Source organism: Dermacentor silvarum, chromosome 7 (genome assembly GCF_013339745.2).
Source record: "Dermacentor silvarum isolate Dsil-2018 chromosome 7, BIME_Dsil_1.4, whole genome shotgun sequence".
In the NCBI taxonomy this organism is placed as follows: domain Eukaryota; kingdom Metazoa; phylum Arthropoda; class Arachnida; order Ixodida; family Ixodidae; genus Dermacentor; species Dermacentor silvarum.
The window spans coordinates 182,667,048-182,687,699 of record NC_051160.1 but is presented as its reverse complement, the minus strand read 5'-3'; positions in this window follow the sequence as shown (position 1 = coordinate 182,687,699).

Genomic DNA, 20,652 nt, shown 5'->3' with positions numbered 1-20,652 from the left:
ATAGCTTGTTCGCTGCGTCTTTGCGCTAGAAAACTGAAATACGCGCAAAAACAAGTAATGCTTTTTTTTTTCGAAGCTTTCGTCGCCCTGCTCCCTCATACGAGAGTGTCGCATTTCCTGCGGCAAGTGCATGGGCCGCTGTGTCTTCCGCTGTGTGCGAGCGTGCAGCCGTCATTTGTTTTACGTCAACAGATTCAGAATTGTACAGAATGTTTCACCGCACAGCATAGATATGGCATGTGTACGCATTTTAAGTAGTGCGTGCAACTCATTTCTGCTTCACTTACGCCGGTGAAAACAGGAAGCCGCCTTGTACCTCACAGAATCTCGACTGATTGGTGTACTAGTGATGCAGGAATAAACTCCGGTCTTGTTCAGTGCATAGTGCACATAATCAATTTCTCCGGACGCGTGAACTCTGACGAGAACTGTCAGCGCCTGCAACAAGAGTTTACTTACGCTGTACTGCGCACAGCAGTAATCCATGCTTGTCGGCTGTCTGTTGCATGCATTCTGTTGCGAGTCGGTGGAATTTCACTGCTGTCATTATCCCTTCGTGTGTACATTGCTGGTTTGGGATTCCACAACACAACAGCAACTACCAGCCTTCCGTAATTGCGGGTTTGGGATTCAACAACACAACAGTAACTACCAGCCTTCCGAAGGGGCGCAATCGCAAACAAGAGACGTTTCGCGCGCAGAGTCTACATTTACACTTGGGAAGCGGCAAGCGGGAGGAAAGGCCAAAGCGGCCAGAAAATCTTTTCCGCGCATGCCCAAGTTCACATTTGTTTTGCTGCTGCCGCGGCCGCCGCTGTCGCTATCGTCCACATCCATCTAGTATGCGTACGTTTGTCGGCGTGGTGGCGCTCATTATCGCATTATTTCGAGCGGTATGTTCATTCATTAATGGACCCACGTACCGTCATCAAAAGTGATCATTTTGCGCAACTTCGCGTGTCATCTGCGACCTTCGGTAAGTTCCTCGTTGGCGTTCCGTAATTCTCCTCACACGGGCGCGGTAGCGCTGAGTCACAGGTTGTGCCTAGGCGTGATTATATTTCTTTAATAGCTTTTATTTACAAATTGTAATAACATTTCATCATTTCGTATTATTGTCGGCGCCTCCAGGACACCAAAGGAGCAACAGGAACACCACAGCTAAAACCCGGGCTGGCCCTTGTGTTGGGGCTCGCCAAAGCCTGCGCGTCCTACGTGAGACCTACGCTCCCAATCTATCGTCGCGACGAGAAAAGCCCCACGCGACTTCTGGAACATACCGTGCACGTGCGAGAAGAATTATGGGGCGCCAACGAGGAATCTGCCTAACTATTGTCTGCCATGGAAGTGAAAGACGAAATGGCTTGTATACTTCTACCTACTTGTTTTCTAGAAATAGACAATGAATAAAAGGAAGACGCGGACACCTCGGAAACGGCGGTGGTGGGTTCGCTGGCCTTGCAAAAACGCGAGAAGTTGGGTCACGCCAAGGCTTCGTTGCCGCACCTCCGGTCGCGCGACGTTGAATACTATCGCGAGTATTGCTGATAGTAAGTTTTAGTACCACTCTTGTCGTAGAGCGAGGGGTGGTTCTTGATCGCGTCGATCAGCATTGCAGCCTACACTTTTGGTGCCATGTTCAATTTTACGACCGGTTGTTTGCATGCCAGTGTAGCTTCCAGTCGAGCAGAACGACTTTCCTCCGCCTTTCCGCTTGGCCATGGCGAAAAAATCGGTTCGAGGCCGATTTGGCTCGCCGCGTGTTTTTCTGCCTGTTTTGCCGCCTAGGCGGGGGGATTTTTGCAAGATTTTGCCACTTGCGACAGCTTCGAGACCAAGTGTGAACGTAGCTTAAGATCCTGTGCGAGCGCGGCCTAACCAGCACCTGAAGGGAAGCTGCGGAAATGTATACCGGAAATTTCGACCACCTGGGGTCTTTAACGTGCACCTAAATCTAAATAAACGGGCCTCGATCATCTTCGCCTTCATCTAAAATGCGGCTGCCGCATTTGTTGCTTCATTTGTTTCGCATTTGTTGCTTCAGAATGCGGCCGCCCCATTCTCGCCCAAAACCTCACAGAGTTTCAAAGCCTTGACAAACACCATGACAAGTTTTTCCATATGCAGGCATGATTCGCCGTAAATTACCAACCAAATGGAAGCGCCCAGGAATGAAATTGTGATAGTAGCACCGGTTTCTTGAATTATGTCAGCGCGAAGCGACGAGAACAAAGGGTGTGTAAGTGGGGGGGGGCGGAAAAATTTCGGGGGGGGGGGTGAACCCCCCTCCCCTCGGGCTACGCCCTTGTAAGCAGTTCTGTCTGTCTGTATTTCTGGACCTAGAGCAAGCTTACGACACCACCTGGCGCTTTGCAATTCTCCGAGATCTTTCGGCGATGGGTGTTCGTGGCAACATGCTTAACACAACTCTCACTAATCGCACATTTCGCGTAAGGGTGGGCAAAGCTATGTCTAGGTCATTCACACAAGAAACTGGTATGCCGCGGGGGGGTGTGCTTAGCTGCACACTATTTATTGTAGAAAGGAATTCCCTGCACACAGTCATTCCTCGCACAATGTTTTATTCCGTTTATGTTGCCGATGTGCAGATAGCCTTTAAGTCATGTAATATTGCCATCTGCGAACAACAAGTGCAGATGGGAAGAAACAGATTGTCCAAATGGGCAGATGAAAATGGTTTCAAAGTGAAGAGCACTCAGAAGAGCACTTGCGTACTCTTTACAAACAAGAGAGGCGTAACGCCAGTCCCAAGTATTGAAATCAAAGGAGAGGCGCTCTCTTTGAGCAGCGAGCATAAGTTTCTAGGAATCATTTTAGATTCCAAGCTGACGTTTATTTCTGATCTTAAGCAACTGAGAACAAAGTGCCTGAAGAAAATGAATCTCCTAAAGCTTCTATCGCGCACAACATGGGGCAGTGATCGAAAGTGTCTCCTTAACTTATATAACAGCCTTGTCCTCTCACGCCTTGCTTACGGGTCTATAATTTATAACTCTGCAACGCCGAGTGCATTAAAAATACTAGACTCCGTTCACCATCGGGGTATCCGTCTCGCGACTGGTGCTTTCAGAACAAGGCCTATCCAGAGCCTATATGTAGAGTCGAATCATTGGTCACTACATCTCCAGCGATCATATTATTACCTATTATCTGAAAATACACGTGGACATCGAACATCCTTCTTATTCAACAATAAACGATGTGACCGTTGCCACACTAACCAACCTGCAGCGAGAAAGCCGTTCTCTTTGCGTGTGAGGAACCTCAGTGAGGAAATGGGTGTTCCAGTTCTTTAATTGTGCCCTATGGCTCCAGCGGAACTGTTGCCTCCGTGGCAGTGGCAGCTCATAGATTGTGACACATCATTTATAGAAGTCACGAAACACGCTCCAGAGGCACACTTTAAAATACAATTTCTAGAACTCCAATCTAAATACTCGTGTACAGAGTTTTACACAGACGCTTCCAAGTCACATGCCGGGGTATCTTATGCAGCCATCGGTCCATATTTTTTGGAATGCGGTGTAGTGCACCAGGAGACAAGTATATTTACGGCTGAAGCCTATGCACTATTATCGGCTGTGAAGTATATAATGAAATCAACACTTCAAAAGACTATCATGTTTACAGACTCCCAAAGTGTCGTGAAAGCATTGAAGTCACTCTGTCAACACAAAAACCCTGTACTTAATTAGCTCTATCCCATTCTGCGTAAAGCGTATATATCTACCAGCATGTGATTATTTGCTGGGTGGCGGGCCATAGAGGCATTGAGGGTAATGTTCAAACAGACCAAATGGCCACATCAGTTACACCTCAGGCGTTACATCTCCCTACAGCTGCTGTTCCTGCAACAGATTTGAAGCCTTTCCTGCGAAAGAAATTGCGAAGCCACTGGCAACGCTTGTGGGATGGGGAAAGAAATAATAAGCTTCACGTGATAAAAACAAAGTTAGGTTTCTGGCCTCCCATAACGAAAACACGACGAACTGATGTCCTGTTTTGTCGTCTAAGAATAGGACATACATATCCCACCCACAATTTTTTGCTTACTGGTGATGAACCACCAACCTGTGGTAGATGTGGTGAGAGGCTGACCGTCCTTCAAGTCCTCGTGGAGTGTCGGGAAGCCAAAACAGAGAGAAATAAATATTTTTCTCAAGCGTACCGGCATCATGTCCCTTTTCATCCCATCATGTTTCTTGGTGAAGAACCACTTTTTATCGCCAAAGCAGTCGTCGATTTCTTGAACGATGTGGTCCTGCATGTTATTAGCCCAATAAGTTCGTAGCGCATCCTCTCTCCAGAGGATGCCGCTGTGATAGTAGTTTTTATAGCAAATGCACCAGGCCCCTGTGGTTCAAGGGCTCTGTTTAGGCAGCAGTGATTTTTGCCAATTACTGCATCTTAAAGGGACACTAAAGGCAGATACTAAGTCGACGTGGACTGTTTAAATACCATTCCATAAACCTCGCAACGCTTGTTTCGTGCAAAGAAAAAACTTGGTTTTCGAGAAAATTGCATCCGAAGGGTCCGAATACCTTTATGGCAATTCAAATCTCCCGCCAAACCAACGAGGGATTGGTGACGTTAAGTACGCCATCACCCCCTTTTGCTGCCGTCGGTGAGTAAAACGGCGGCCGACAGACGATGCGCCGCTGCAGCCGCTTTTGGTCAGGCGGCATGGCATCCCGCGACATCACATGGACGTGGAATTCTCTGCTACTTGCAGTTTGTGCCAGGTTCGCGAGCCAGCAAAACCAGCGCAGTACTACGCGATAACGGAACTACTGAAACGCGAAAGCGCGGACGGCGCAGGGTCGAGCGAAAACAAAACCTTTCGACCGACCGGGTTGTTGTCAACGGCGTCAATGGTGTAATGTTGATTAGTTAATTTTTTTCTAAAAATGAAATAGAATTGGTGAAGTAGCATTTTATTTCGTCTTATAATACAACAAAATGATGTTTTTATAACGAGTGGTTGAGTACTAGGGACATAATTTAAATCAGGAGTGCCTTCGTCATCGGTCAAGTACTTGAATGTCCCGGAGGAGTCTCTAATCGTGTCCTGCATTTACCTCAGTTTATCGATTACTAAGGCTCTGTTCGCGATAATATTGTTACGTAGGAAGACGCAGACGAAAAGCTATATACAAGTATATTTACAAAGAAATGCGCCGCACTTGGCCAAGAAGCCACAGCCCGCAGTAGCCTCTAATCTTCGTCGTCGTCTTCACACTGCTCGCCTCTTCGTCAAGGCAAATACTGTTCCGTAGCACTACCCCCGGCGGCAAAAGCGCCGTCCCGGAGCGATTAAAGGCCGGACTCTGAAGCAGTGTAGTAGGCCTTGAGCCTACTGACGTGCACGACATCACTAGATGCCAGAGTAGACGGCGAGGTCGAACTCACAGGTTCAATTTCATACGTCACAGGCGTCACCTGGCGCAGCACGCGGTAGGGCCCAGTGTATCGCGAAAGGAGCTTCTCTGAAAGCCCGATGTGACGAGAGGGCGACCACAGGAGCACGAGCGCACCAGGCGAAAACTGCACGTCACGGTGGCGGGCGTTGTACTGACGCTGCTGAGTGGTTTGCGAGGCCGTCAGTCGAGCACGGGCAAGCTGGCGTGCATGGTGGCGAGGGCGATGGCGTCGCGCGCATACTCGCTTGTTGAGATCGCAGCAGGAGGAAGTGCCGTATCAAGGGGCAAGGTCGGTTCGCGACCGTACAGTAAATAAAATGGAGAAAATCCGGCGGTGTCGTGCCGGGAAGAATTGTACGCAAATGTGACGTAAGGAAGGGCAATGTCCCAGTCGTGGTGGTCCTTGAAAACGTACTTGGACAGCATATCGGTAAGGGTACGGTTTAACCGCTCCGTCAGGCCATTCGTTTGAGGATGGTATGAGGTAGTCAGCTTGTGTTGAGTGGAGCAGGAACGCACAATGTCGGCGATAACTTTCGACAGGAAGTTGCGACCACGGTCAGTAAGCAGCTGTCGCGGGGCGCCATGAACCAAGATAATGTCACGCAAGAGAAAGTCCGCGACGTCAGTGGCGCAACTGGTAGGGAGAGCCCGCGTGATAGCGTATCGGGTGGCGTAATCAGTTGCGACGGCTACCCATTTGTTCCCCGAAGATGACGTGGGAAAGGGGCCGAGGAGGTCTAATCCAACACGAAAGAACGGTTCCACAGGGACGGTGATCGGCTGGAGATGACCAGCAGGTAGCACCTGAGGTGTGTTCCGACGCTGGCAGGGATCACAGGCAGCAACATAGCGTCGGACGGAGCGAGCGAGACCAGGCCAATAGAAGCGGCGCCGGACGCGGTCGTACGTGCGGGTTACCCCAAGATGTCCTGCAGTGGGTGCGTCATGCATCTCAAAGAGCACAGTCCGTCGTAGATGTTTTGGCACGACAAGAAGATCAGATCCATCAGGGACGAAGTTCCTTCGGTACAGAATGCCGCCGTGGAGGACATATCTGCGAACGGAGGCGTCGGTAGGTGTAGAGCGCAGACGCTCGATGAGTGCTCGCAGCGATAGGTCCCGGTACTGCTCATCGGCGATGTTAGCGAAGTCAGACACAGAGAAAATACCGTTGGCGTTACTACTGTCGGCGTCGTCAGGCTCGTCTACCGGGTAGCGAGACAGGCAGTCAGCATCCTTGTGTAGTCGGCCGCATTTGTAGGTAACAGTATACGAATATTCTTGGAGGCCTAAGGCGCAGCGACCAAGTCTTCCTGTAGGATCTTTCAGTGAGCATAACCAGCAAAGCGCGTGGTGGTCTGTGACAACGGAAAAGGGCCTGCCATATAAGTATGGACGGAACTTCGCAACCGCCCAAACTAGGGCCAGACACTCACGCTCAGTGATGGAATAGTTGCGCTCGGAGGGTGAAAGGAGCCTGCTGGCGTAAGCGATAACACGGTCGCTGCCGCGCTGGCGTTGTGCCAGTACCGCGCCAATTCCGTGGCCGCTGGCATCAGTACGGACTTCGGTAGGCGCAGAAGGATCGAAGTGGGCCAGAACGGGAGGCGTTGTGAGGAGGTCGATTAGATGCGAGAACGCAGAGGCCTCGTTATCGCCCCACTGGAAAGGGGTGTCTTTTTTCAAAAGCTCTGTTAGTGGTCGTGCTATTGCCGCGAAATTTTTCACGAAACGGCGGAAGTACGAACACAGGTCGATGAAGCTCCGCACATCTTTGACACACTTCGGAACAGGGAAGTGCGTAACAGCATGGATCTTGCCTGGGTCCGGTTGCACTGCGTGCGCGTCAACGAGATGTCCAAGGACAGTAATCTGGCGACGGCCGAATTGGCACTTCGATGCGTTGAGTTGTAGACCGGCTCGACGAAAAACGTCCAGGACTGCTAAGAGGCGCTCCAAGTGTGTAGCGAACGTTGGGGAGAATACTATAACGTCGTCTAAGTAGCACAGGCACGTGGACCATTTGAAGCCATGAAGAAGGGAGTCCATCATGCGTTCAAAAGTGGCAGGAGCATTACATAGACCGAAAGGCATCACTTTGAATTGATAAAGACCGTCGGGTGTTACAAAAGCAGTCTTCACGCGGTCTAGATCGTCCACGGCAATCTGCCAGTAGCCGGAGCGAAATTCAATAGAGGAGAAATAGCGAGCACCGTGGAGGCAGTCAAGGGCGTCATCAATCCGAGGTAGGGGATACACGTCCTTTTTGGTAACCCTGTTCAGTTGCCGATAATCCACGCAAAAGCGCCATGAGCCATCCTTCTTTTTTACCAGTACAACAGGTGACGCCCATGGACTACACGACGGTTCAATAATGTTCTTGGCAAGCATTTTGCGAACTTCAGCGTGAATAACTTGACGCTCAGCCGGGGACACTCGATACGGGCGGCGATGAATAGGAAGGGCATCGCCGGTATTAATGCGATGTTTAACAGCTGTAGTTTGGGCCAAGGGACGATCGTTAAAGTCAAAAATATCGTGGTAGGATAACAAAACGCGGTAGAGCTCACGAGCGTGCTCGGACGGCATGTCGGGCGCAATCATTTTCTGCAAGTCGGGAATGGCACAAGTTGCCGACTGCGATGGTAGAGGAGGATCGGCTGAATTGTCGTATACTGCAATAGATGCTACTGAGTGGTCCTCGAATGAGCAAAGCTGGGCCAGAGACATCCCGCGTGGCAGCACTTGTGCCGTCAAGCCAAAATTGACCACTGGCAGGCAGAGGCAATTCGCCGTAACAGATAAAACTGTATGAGGCACGGTGATCCCGTGTGTAAGCAGGACGTCTTGCATGGGAGCCGCGATGTAGTGACCGTCGGGCACTGGTGGGGATGACATTAAGTCAACGTAGGTCCGTGCCGAAGGTGGCAAGCGAACGAAGTCGACGGAACTGAGGCGACTAGGCTGTGGTTCAGAGGGATCCAGAACAGGCAGGTCAAGGCGGAGAGTACTGGCGGAACAGTCGATGAAAGCAGAATGCGCGGAGAGGAAGTCCAAGCCGAGGATGATGTCGTGGGGACAGTGGGCGATGACTGTGAATAGCACGATAGTGGAGCGATCGGCGAAGGAGACGCGGGCGGCACACATACCAATTACGGGGGCTTTTCCGCCATCGGCGACACGGACAACAGGCGTCGTGGGGGGTGTGAGTATCTTCTTCAGCCGGTTACGAAGGTCAGCACTCATTACGGATACATGCGCCCCAGTGTCTATAAGAGCAGATACAGAAACACCGTCGACTTGCACGTCAAGAAGGTTCAGATGAGTGGGCAACGTCAGTAGAGGATTTGGCGGCGTAGGGAGCAATGCAGCGTCACCTCGAGGCGCTGCATCGTCTAGTTTTCCGGCTGGGAGCGGCGTCCGAAGGGAGTCGGCGAATAGGAGCGACGGGGCTGAGGAGAGCGAGATTGTCGTCGTTGGGGTGAAGGCGAACGAGAATAGGGGCGGGTCGGCGCAGGAGAATCAGTGGCGGCATTATCGGAGCGAGCGGCATAGGGCCGAGAAGGGCCACCTGGGCGAGGGTAGGCAGTATAAGTAGACCGGGTCGGGGAACTCCAACGACTGCGACAGTGGCGAGAAATGTGCCCGATTCTACGGCAGTGAAAACAAATGGGCTTGTCGTCAGCAGTGCGCCATTCAGATGGGTTGCGGAAACGTGGTGGGTAATAAGATGTGGGACGGGGCGTAATCGAAGAAGCCGGATGGGTATCAGGGCGATGGGCCGAGCAGATGGTGTGAAGACCCATGTTCGCGAACTCCTGGCGGACAACTGCCTGGATCAGGGAAACCGTGACTGCAGGTGCGTTGGAGGAGCTGGAGTCGAAGGCAGCCGGATAGGCGGCCTCAATCTCACGCCGGACGATCCTGGTAACATCACCAGTGTTGTTGGGACGGGGAGCGTCGGCACAGGAAGATGTCGCTGGGGTGTTGGGCAGACGGGCAAACTGCTGGTCGATACGTCGGCTTTTAGCGAGTTCCAGGCGGCGACACTCTTTTATAACTGCATCCACCGTCGCCACGTTGTTGAATACGAGCAAGTTGAAGGCGTCATCGGCAATGCCTTTGAGGATGTGGGAAACCTTGTCTGGCTCAGTCATGTGTGCGTCAACTTTGCGGCACAGAGCCAAGACGTCTTGGATGTATGTGACGTAGGGCTCTGTGGACGTCTGCACACGGCCGGATAACGCCCTCTGCGCGGCAAGTTGGTGACCGTAGGGGTTGCCGAACAAGTCTCGGAGCTTTTGCTTAAGCGAATCCCAACTGGTTATCTCCTCTTCGTGTGTCCGAAACCAAACTCGAGGTGTGCCACCGAGGTAAAAGAGTGCGTTGGCGAGCATGATAGTAGGGTCCCACCAGTGATTGCGGCTGACGTGTTCGTACAGGCTGATCCAGTCATCGACGTCTTCCCCATCTTTGCCCGAGAATACGCCAGGATCGCGGGAAGCGCGGAGAGCGATGTAGGTCGTCGAAGTGGCAGCAGGTGTCGGAGCCGGCTGAGTCGAGCTGTCGTCGGCGGGAGCCATGACGGAAGACTCGACGTACCGTCCACTGCGAAGCTCCGTGACGAGGTACAGGGAACGTCCACCTCCACCAGATATGTTACGTAGGAAGACGCAGACGAAAAGCTATATACAAGTATATTTACAAAGAAATGAGCCGCACTTGGCCAAGAAGCCACAGCCCGCAGTAGCCTCTAATCTTCGTCGTCGTCTTCAGACTGCTCGCCTCTTCGTGAAGGCAAATACTGTTCCGTAACAATATTGACGCCTTAGAGATACTCTAGCACTACTCCATCACTTTAGCATGACTTAGTATTTGCCTTTAGTGTCCCTTTAAATATTTTAAATATCGTGTCATTCTTTCTCAATGCATTCATTTCATAGTACACCTCATTAGTCATTGCTATGATTTTAGTACATGTATATTTTACGCACTTTACAGCGATTATTTTTAGGCCCCTTTACAGCCACGTTTCATATACTTCTCAGAATTCATCGCTCCACTGCACACTCACAAACACTGGCATGGCGCTCTTTGGCCATAATTGGCCCTTGCGCCATAATACACCACACATCATCATAATCATCAGACTATGTTTGAATTGCGCAGCCGAATGTGCGTGACTGTTGTGCTGCGCGATGGACGAGGAAGAGCCGGTGCCTGGCGCGGAAGGGGCAGCCATGTCATCAGTCAGAGCTTCCTGGTTTGGGATTTCGTCCCGAACGAGCCGAACAGTCTCTCTACCCTAGGCTGGTGTTCCTGGGTGAGCAGGGAGAGCAGGTCGGCCTGTCCCTGTGCTTGATCCGGCCTGCTCCACTGCTGTGCGAGCATCTGACGCCGGCGTGTTCCGGCGCAGCCGAGTCTTCTGAATGGTCTACCCTGTGGTGCGCAGACGTCCAGACCCAGCTGTCACGCGAGTGGCTCGCCGTGAGCCGGGCCTCCACGCCGGCCTCTATCCCCTGCGCCACCCGCTGCTAGATTCATTTCTGCGACTCCTCGTGCCGTGAGGGTGTTATACTGACGCGCAAGTAGACGTCATCATACAGCGACGCTGTATGTAAGCGAATTGTGTGTGTTATCGTGTATGCTGTCCTAGTCTCGTCCCCGTGTCATTAAAGCCTCTATGTGTTCATTGTGCCATCTCTGTGTGTTTGAGGCCTGGGCCCACATCATCATCTTCACAACCGCGCATATTTTTTTTAAAAACTGGTACGTTTAGGAGTTACAATACATGCCGTTCGGAGAACTGTGACATCGCTGTCTCTATATGCTCGACCAAGAGCTATAACTTTTCTTTTTCCGCATTTGGGCACGTTTACAATAAGGAATAGTATAAATCTCTAGCTCGCAACTACAGTAGACATATTTCAATTGTATCGTTTCAATGCTACAGGCATCATCGACGTTGCTTCGGCGAAGGCTAAACAAACCAAGTTTTAGATTAGTTAACTTTCTATAAAACGCCAACTGCAAGGGTATATTTTGGACCCCGTAAGAAGTTCAATGTAAGGTAATATAGATACAACACAGCCTCCGTAGAAATAAGAGCGAGTGTCACAAAAGGTTAGCAAAAGTAGTTTTTCACACCGAAACAGAAAATATCGTTTTACCAGTGTATGCCGAGTAGTGCCGAGAGGTGGACCGCCTATGCGGCCGCTGCCAACAATAACACCCTAGGAACAAGTGACATATCTAGCACCATTGTGAATTTGGGGAATGTACTCTCAAAACTTATCCTGTGTTTTTATTCTTCGCCTATACAGGGTGGCGCCAGTGGCACTATATAACGGGAGGCCAATTAAAACAAAATCATAACAGTCCTCCTCTTAGATCATTCAAAAACCAATTATTTGGCGTAGTTCAGTAGTGGCTTATGGCTTGTAGTGCTTCTTTGCAAGAGCGGCGTGCTGCACATTAAGTTGGTACACTTCCCAGCAGTCACTTCCGTGCCACCAATCACATTCACGGCTACCCCATGGTATGCCGAAACATCCGGATGAATGTCACGCGGAGTTGTTGGATGGTTATCTACACGTAGCGTAGTTCAGGCTCCAAAGATCCCGCAGTTGACGCGAAAACTTGTTCGAATCGAGGACGTAGGTGGTCACCGTTCGTATGCCAGACAACGTCATCACTAAGACAGACTGCAACTGCAGACTGACCTGTGGTGCTCACGACGGTGGGCCTTGGTGGCAGTTACTTGCAAGTACATTGTCTCCCACATCCAGCAGAGGAGAAGAATGGAACCCTCTGTCGGCCTGTGACTTTAGTCAAGCTGTCTCAGCAGCACCGAAGTGTGCAAACTTGGGCGAAGAGGTACCTTGAACATCCTTCCCAAGACCAGTCCATATGATGATCTGCCTGTGACCTCATGTGGTGTGGTTCTGTAGTCAATTAAGGTATTTGAAATCTGGGTTTGGAAGGATACACATCCGCTCTTCTTGATCTTGACAGTCTGTACGAAACACTCTACGTACCATTTGAAGCTGGATGGTAGGGACGTACAAGCACGCGTCGTGTTCCGTTTTGTGTCAACAAAACCAAGTATTGCTGAGGTGCGACCATCATCAGGCACGATGAGATTCGAATTCCATGCTGAGCAAATACTATTCGCAATGCTGAGATAAACTTCCGCTTATGTTGATGCCACTGCAAAACCTTCGAGCCATTTTAAATACGCTGGTAAGCTTGCCATAAAGCACAGCCTTTTGCGTGTTTAGTGATGTCACCGTTAATTCTCGGCTACCAGACGTGGCTTCCGGGAACCGACTTGCTTTTCTCAATGCCAGGATGTCCCTCATGAAAAAGAGTCAGAACATTGCTTGCCTATATGTTTGTATAACAACTCTGGACCCCAAAGCAAACAACCTTCATGGAGGTTGAGTTCATTGCTCCTTGCTTTCAATGAATTTCCCTGTGGTCCCGTTGAAAGTCCAGCAAAAGGTAAATTACTTAACGCTTTATCAGTTTTGTTGCCTGTGACAGAACACCTGGTGACAACAGTGCAAGTTATGCTTGTTAAAGCATAAAGATGCCGCCCTGCAGGCAGATCAGCGCTGTTCGTTGGCAGCAGTAACCAACTGAGGGAATCAACATGACCTAAATCCAGACCAGGCTTGCACACAAGCTTGTACTTCTAAGCAGAAAGTTTGAGTGTTCATCTGACTACAATAATGCGGCCGTTTGGGCTTGTTGGTACCGCATATTGATGAATTGTAGCACAGATATACACAACGACAGAAGAAACGAGACGACAGACGAGCGCTCGCTGGCATCTCGTTTCTTCTGTCGTTGTCTGCGCTGCAGTTCCCCATCGGTCTAGTCGTATTGAAGCTTGCACTGGAATAGGCTTTCAGCACTCAGCAATCCCCGTAGTAGTTTATTTATTTATTTATTTATTTATTTATTTATTTATTTATTTATTTATTTATTTATTTATTTATTTATTTATTTATTTATTTATTTATTTATTAATACCTCAAAGGTCCCAACAGGACATTACATGAGGGGTTTATGATCCGGATAAGCAATGCCCCACAGGTAACTTTTTGAAAACCAAGTACGTTGTTAATTTGGCTGTAGTTTTGCATTGCACGGGAAAAACTTGGGGAGGCAAAGGCAGTTCATCAGCTGCTCGATGTTCCAAAACTGTGTCGGTTACACTAGGAGATGCATCAGAACTAAGACACAGTGGCTTCTGTCGATCGAAAGATACGAACACTGGAGCTCATGTTACCAACTGTCTCACTGTAGTGAATGTAACTTCTTGCTCTTTGCCACCCCCTCCCCTCCCTCACCCACTTTATCTCGTTCATGAGAAGTGAATGGAGAGGGTGGAGGCATCCAGAAATGTTTGGCAGGCAACGCCTGTAGAAATTCACAAACTCCGAAAATCTTTCGAGTTCTTTGACATCATGGGGTGCAGGTGTGTGAAGTATTGCAGATACCTTCTTAATACAAATAAAAAGCGCAGATAGGCACACTCGCCAGCACACACACAACCACACATGCAGACACTAGATACGTCCCCCACACACAGTGGTCATTTGCAACTATTTTATTGCTCGAATGTAAGCGCACTCTTATACAGAAAGTTAAGCATGCGCGATAAAGAAGTTAGTGAAGACACTATCAGAAAGACAGAATATAATGGTCACAACCTTGAATCCTAAAAGGGCACTCCCGCAAGGTCACAAAGAAACACATTGCTGCTCCTTCTTTTGAATAAAAAAAAAGGCTTCTCAAGCCCCACGAGTTCTACTTACGCATTTGCCACGAGTCTGCGTGTCCCGAAACCATGGCTCACAGCCTCAAGATGCGACATGCGCAACCAGGTGCACAAACTTATCTTCCTTTTGCGCGTGCTCCCGTAAACAACTGTTACCATTGGAACGTTTCACGAAGGTAGTCTCATGTTATTTTTCTCGCAGCCAAGATTCCTGGCATTGCATACGCGATGGCATAGTTTCCTGAGTTTCTCGAACGCCGGAAAAGCCGGCAGGACTCCGTGCCTGCCCATGGGATATCGGGCATAACTTGAGGCCTGATCCTTGAGGTCTGCGTAACAGCTGTCTCCCCATCAGATCCACGTTTAAACTTGTGCAGTAGTGTCTCCGCAATGACAGCTTTGATCGAAGGGAAGCCTGCAGCGAAAAACCGGCTCACCTGATTGTTAAAGCTGCAGTGCATCCTGTGTGGGGACGATTTCACAAGCACGGACGTGAGGCAAATTGAAGCAACACTTGTATTTACAATCCTATAATGTGCAGTATCGGATGGCAGCACGTAATTGTTAACTTGGGGATGACAACACCAGCAAATATATTCATCGCTCCACATGAGCTGGAGGTCAAAATATTTCAGGCAAGCTTCTTGCGGTATTATTTACGCAATAGCCCAGAAGTGCACGAATGACGAAAGAAACAGACGGGACACAGCGCTGTAACCGCTCTTGCAGATACAGCGCTGTCTTGCAGTTAACCGCTATGCGGTAACTCGACCATAAAATTTAGGGCCACGTCCTTGCTGTCTAAAACAATTTTAGGAACACAGACCTGTAGTACTGGCTATACGTTCCAGTCTGCCTGTGCTGCTCTTGAATGAAGGAACCTCTTTGATGCCAGTTTGGGTCATTGGGTGGGTGCCGCTCTTGAATGAACGTATTTGACGGTCACGTGGATGCCCTGGGAATGTTCTACTCCATGATGGTTCTGAATTCCTTTGATGGTTGGCGGAATCGAATCGACTTTACCAGGAACACCAAACCGACGCTTAGAAAGCTGTGCCACAGATACATTGGGTAGCTGCTGCTTTTCAATGTACGACTTTCATGCCAACGCTCATGCATGAAAATCTCGCCAATTTGGGTTAATCGTTATGTCCAACTAAGTGTGCAGTACCATTTTCCTGGCATCGGTGAAGTTCTCCGAAAGCGACCACTGGCCGTGGCCTGTCAATCATGGTGAGTAGGTGCACGTGGACCGTGATATGGCACTCGTCAAACCGGTTCGCTATCCCGACCTCATGTGTCGCGAGTGGAGATTTTGTCTCCGCCCCAGGCAGCACATTACATGGGGCCTACTAGAGTCCATATTGGTTTTGAGCCGGCACTGGCGGGCCTGGGAAGGCCCGCTCTTGCCTCCGCAATGCCAGTGCTGGCAAAGCCACTCTATCAGACATCCAGCGCTGGCCCTGGCTTGCCGGTGAACGCCCCTTAATGGCTAAGCTGGGCAGCGCAACTGCCTATCCCGGGCCTGCTTTGCCGTTCGAGTGCCGTCATGCACTGTACGTCGCCAATCAATGGTTAACAACGTCCGCTCAATGCTATAGGCATTGCCAAATTGTTTAGAAGTTCTGATAGACCCATCAATAACAGCCGGTCAAACAGAACGGCATGTTATTATTAGGTTTCCCGCAGCATTCGCTGGCCATTCTTGAGTATACTCATATAAGTCATACACCATGCAATATTGATTGGAAATTTTTGCCGATCACGCCAACTGCAACAATAGCACTTGGTCCATTTTTTTTGCTTCTCAATAAATGTGTATGTTCTGCATATCAACTTTTTATAGCGAATGCTAATAACTTTGACGTAATTGTTTCTATTTTCATGAATCGTTCGATCGGAGATTATTTACAAGTGGCCCAAGCGCAATGCGTTATAACGCATCAATGTGCGCTTTCCGTGTGCATCCTTGATAGGCGCAATGAGAAATTCATGGGGGTATTGAATTAAAAAGCATGCGTGCTTACATTTGCATGTTTGAATAGTTTCGCCGATAGGGAATTTCGAAATACTGCGTAACTTTATGGTGCAATCATCTGTGCCACTTAGCGGCAACGCTAGCTGAAATTCTGTAGCGGCTATAAAGTTTATTGCTAGTACAATGCAAGTCATTGTACATGACGGCGTCCTATACTATTTTTCTGTATGAAAAGCATATCGAACCGCGTAGTAGTGTCGCCTGCTTCCCGCTTTAATATAGGCTTAGGTCCTATCCCAGAAAGCTGTGTCTCGCGTTCTTTTCATTTTTCATGACCACCTGGCACACCAGGTGTAAATTCCTAGCCGCAGAAATAATCATCAAGGAAATCAGAGGCGCCATGCTTTGTTGGTGCGTAATTTTGAGTGCCTATCACTACGAGCTGTTGTAACATCAGAATGCAGATGCACTCAGTCGACTTCCTCTTGCTTCTCATGTCGATGAGCTAGCGGCACCAGGTGACGTCCCGTGTTGATGATTGAAGGTTTGCGCAAACCTCCATTGACTGCCGAGGACATAGCAAGGCTGACAGCGGAACACTCCACGCTTTCTCAAGTTTACAAAGGGTTACAAAGGGTTACAAAGGGTGTCATGGCAAGGTCTACACTTCCAACCCTACAAGAGTCGGGTGCAAGAGCTTTCTACGCACCGTGCTTGCGTATTTTAGGGCACACGGGTTGTGATTCCCACAGAGGTTAGAGAGGAATGTTTGACTCTCCTTCACTCTAACCACCCAGGAATGACTACGATGAAACAATTCGTTCGCAGTCACCCGTGGTGGCCTGGTTTGGACGCCGACATCGAGACCAAAGGTGCGGTCATGTGAGACATGTCAGATGCACAGCCATCTTCCTCCAGCAGTTGTAATACCGGAATGGCCCCGTTCAAGTGAACCATGGGAGGTCGTTCATGTTGATTTTGCCGGGCCGGTGAACAATCAGAGCTTTTTAATCGTAGTGGATGCCTTCCCCAAGTGGCTAGAAGTAAGACAACTGCCGTCACAGTCTATGTCCGCAGCCATGGATGTGCTACGATCACTGTTCGCCACTTCTGGTATACCGCAAGTGATAGTTTCTGATAATGGCACATCATTCGTTTCGTCGGAAATGCAACACTCCTTCAAATTGAACATGATCAAACACGTAACATCAGCTCCCTATCACCCGGCCACAAATGCACAAGCGGAGCTCGTGGTTGCCGAAACGAAGATGGCACTCAAGAAACTGACGGATGGAAGCCTCTCCTGTCACGGTTATTATTTAAGCAGCATACGACACCGCACACCACAACGCAGAAAATGCCAGCAGAATTAATGTTTGGTAGGCAGCTTCCGTCTCATCTGGATGCGCTACATCCCCCCAAAAGACGACATGAGAAAAAATTATGTGTCAGGTGACAAGGTGTGGATAACGAATTTCCTGAACAATAACCCTGCCTGGCTACCCGCTGTAGTAGTTGAAGAATGCGGCAAAAGGTCCTTTGCAACGATGACTCAGGATGGCAGGCAGCACAGGTGACAGGCGTCACGTGGATGATATAAAAAGAAGATATACGTTGATTGAAAACGCAGTTCAAGAATGACCCTATTATTCTTGTCCAGGAAATCGCTCACTCGAACACAACCGTTTCACTACAAAAAGACCGACCCGTTCCCACCGAAAGCGGAGCGGCCAAGCGGCCAAGCGGCCAAGCGGCCAAGCGGCCAAGCGGTTTTTTAAAGCGGCGAGGCGGAGAGCACGCGCGGCTGTTCAGACCGGCCAAGTTGTCTCGCTGCCGGGGAGGCGGAGCATCTCGAAATTTCACGGATGCGAACTAGATGCTGTGCACTTACTAGGCACACCGAAATCCTGCGTAATCTCCTTCCATAGCTTTTTCTTACAGTCGGCTTTTTTGTACCGCGGGCTGCATTTGTCGTACAGGACCCGGTACTGCTTGATTGTGTCCAGCAGGTCCACAGGGAACACAGCTGGTTCAGACATGGTGGACGCCATTTGCATTATCTTGACCGGATGTTTACACTCGTTTACCAGCGCTTCTGCCATCTCGAATTCTCATTGGCTGCGGCCAAAGCAGCCAACTTTTCTGCGCGGAAAAATTGGTCGGAGTGCGATCCGGCCAAGCGGCCGCGTATTTTCCGCAAAGGGAAAAATCCGCAGCCGCTTGGCCGGATCCGCCTGTCCGCTTGCCTGCTCCGCCTTGGGTGTGAACGTGCCTTTACTCAGTTCAGGGGCCCTACGTCCGACAGAAGATGCACCCACGGCTTTTGACTCGTCTCCTAATGCGTCCCCGGATTTGCCCACTGAAGCCGGGACGCCCGAAAGAACGCAGCGAACCGAACAGTCGCAAACCGCTCCCGATCGTATACCACGCAGTCTTTATGGACGTGTTCTGATGGCGCCAGAGCGACTAGGCATTTCAACATGTCAACATAAAATTGACTAAGATATGTTAAGGGTTCACTAGAGGGGGGAAGTGTTTATATTCGCGTTTGAACGAGCGAGCGAAGACGAGGAGAGCGAAGTGGCGCAACCAAGAACTCTGAGCTCGTGACCACGCAGCCTGGTTGCAGCGTTCTAAAATGCAATAAAAGGCACTTTACAATATTGACGAATATAGTTTTTGCCACAGAGCAAAGGAATTTCATAAACAACCCCGCAGGTGCAGCTCAGATAGGGCGGAACGTGGATCGTACGGCAACCTGGCCTTGTTTCGCCTGCTGTGGCTATGCGAGGGCAAAGACGCTCGAGTTTGTTGGGGGCTGAAAAAAAAAACAAAAAACACTCCAACTTCTTGCCTATTGGTGACCTTCTTGAGGGTATGCGAAACTTTGTGGATGTACGGCGTGTTACCCCCCCCCCCCTCCCCCCCCTGAAATCTTTATTTCCTTTTTTTTTCTTTCTTAAACTTCTGCAACAGACCCTCAGCAACCACAGTTATGATGGTTGTGAGGCATTCTTTTTTGACGCGAGGATTCTTGGTTGGAGCCACAATGATGAGGTCCGCTTGATACTGGAAGCTTATCGCATAAAAAAAGAGAGGGGAAGGTTGCATCAGTGAACCCCCTTTAAGTTTCTACGCAAAAGAGTTTGGATGCCTCGACGCACATGTAAATTAGTCAGGCATTTCTTAAAACATTGTCCTTATCATTTTTTTTTCATTTTCCTTATGGCGTTTTCTTTCTTTTTTTATTTCCATTAACACATTTCCATTTTTATTTCCATTTTTTATTTCCATGCGCATGTGCCTTTTGCATATATATTTCAAAGACATTGTGGAATAAACAGTTTAAAAGTAGCGCCTATCCTGTGTCTGACCTTCCATTTGTGCCCTGTCTATTGTTTGCGCTTTAAAAAGTTTATCAAGTATGCACCAACTAGGCCCACAGAAAGTTACTCAAATACATAGTACCCGTTGTCACCCTGCATAGCCGTATGTTAAAAAGGCTCTCTTGATTTTCTTACCATGCAGGCTGTACGACAGTTCAACTGCACGGCCGATGATGGCGTTCATTATATTGAAGGCAACCTCCCACAGGCATGATCCCTCCCTTCGAAAAAAGTTTTTTTTACGCTGAAAGAAAAAATCAGAAATACGCAAAAAAGAAGTAGAAAGCACAGCTGCATCAAAATATGCGCTTTTCGTTCCAACTAGCCAATTACGGTGAATTATGCTTGGTCTTCGTCACAAGATTTCCCGTAAGTGCTTGTGGGTAGCTGTACTCAGCCTTTTGCAATGCATGAGCTTTTAGAACAGAGATATCAAAGAAAGGTGAAGGATTTCATGATAAATACCCAAGCTACAAAACAACATATTCTGGCGATGCAGGAAGTTCTGAACACCAGTCAGCTCGCAGAATGTACTTCCTGAGCAAGGAATTACGGCAATACAACTTTGGTCTTCGTGAATGTCCCAGCCGAAATGTGCCGTGCTACGTTGTTTTCGAACAGATAGTGCGTTTCAGCTGACGCTGAAGCACCGTCTACGTAGAAAAAAAAGGTCGCGATGTTTAAGTCACCGTGTTCGTTAGCGTCCGTACATTATGTCTGTAAAAAAAACAAGACAAATATTAGGCAATGCGCTTATTTGAAACAATATACTTGAGACTAAAAATAAGACAATTGTACTTACCTTGGAATCATTTGGTTTCCTATAGTCACGATCTTATTTCGCAGAAAATGCAGTTTTCCGACGCTGCTATGTTGAGACGTTTGGCTAGTTATTCATGTTTAACCCGATAGCAGAGTGGCATCAAGCTTGTAATCGCGGAGGCCAAGCCGCTGGTACTGAGAACGTTGCTGGGCTAGTTGATGCCTGTTTCGCAAGCAAAACTTGGTGCAAGCGAAGTGGGCAGCTCACAGGCAGAAGCAGAATTTGTACAGGTA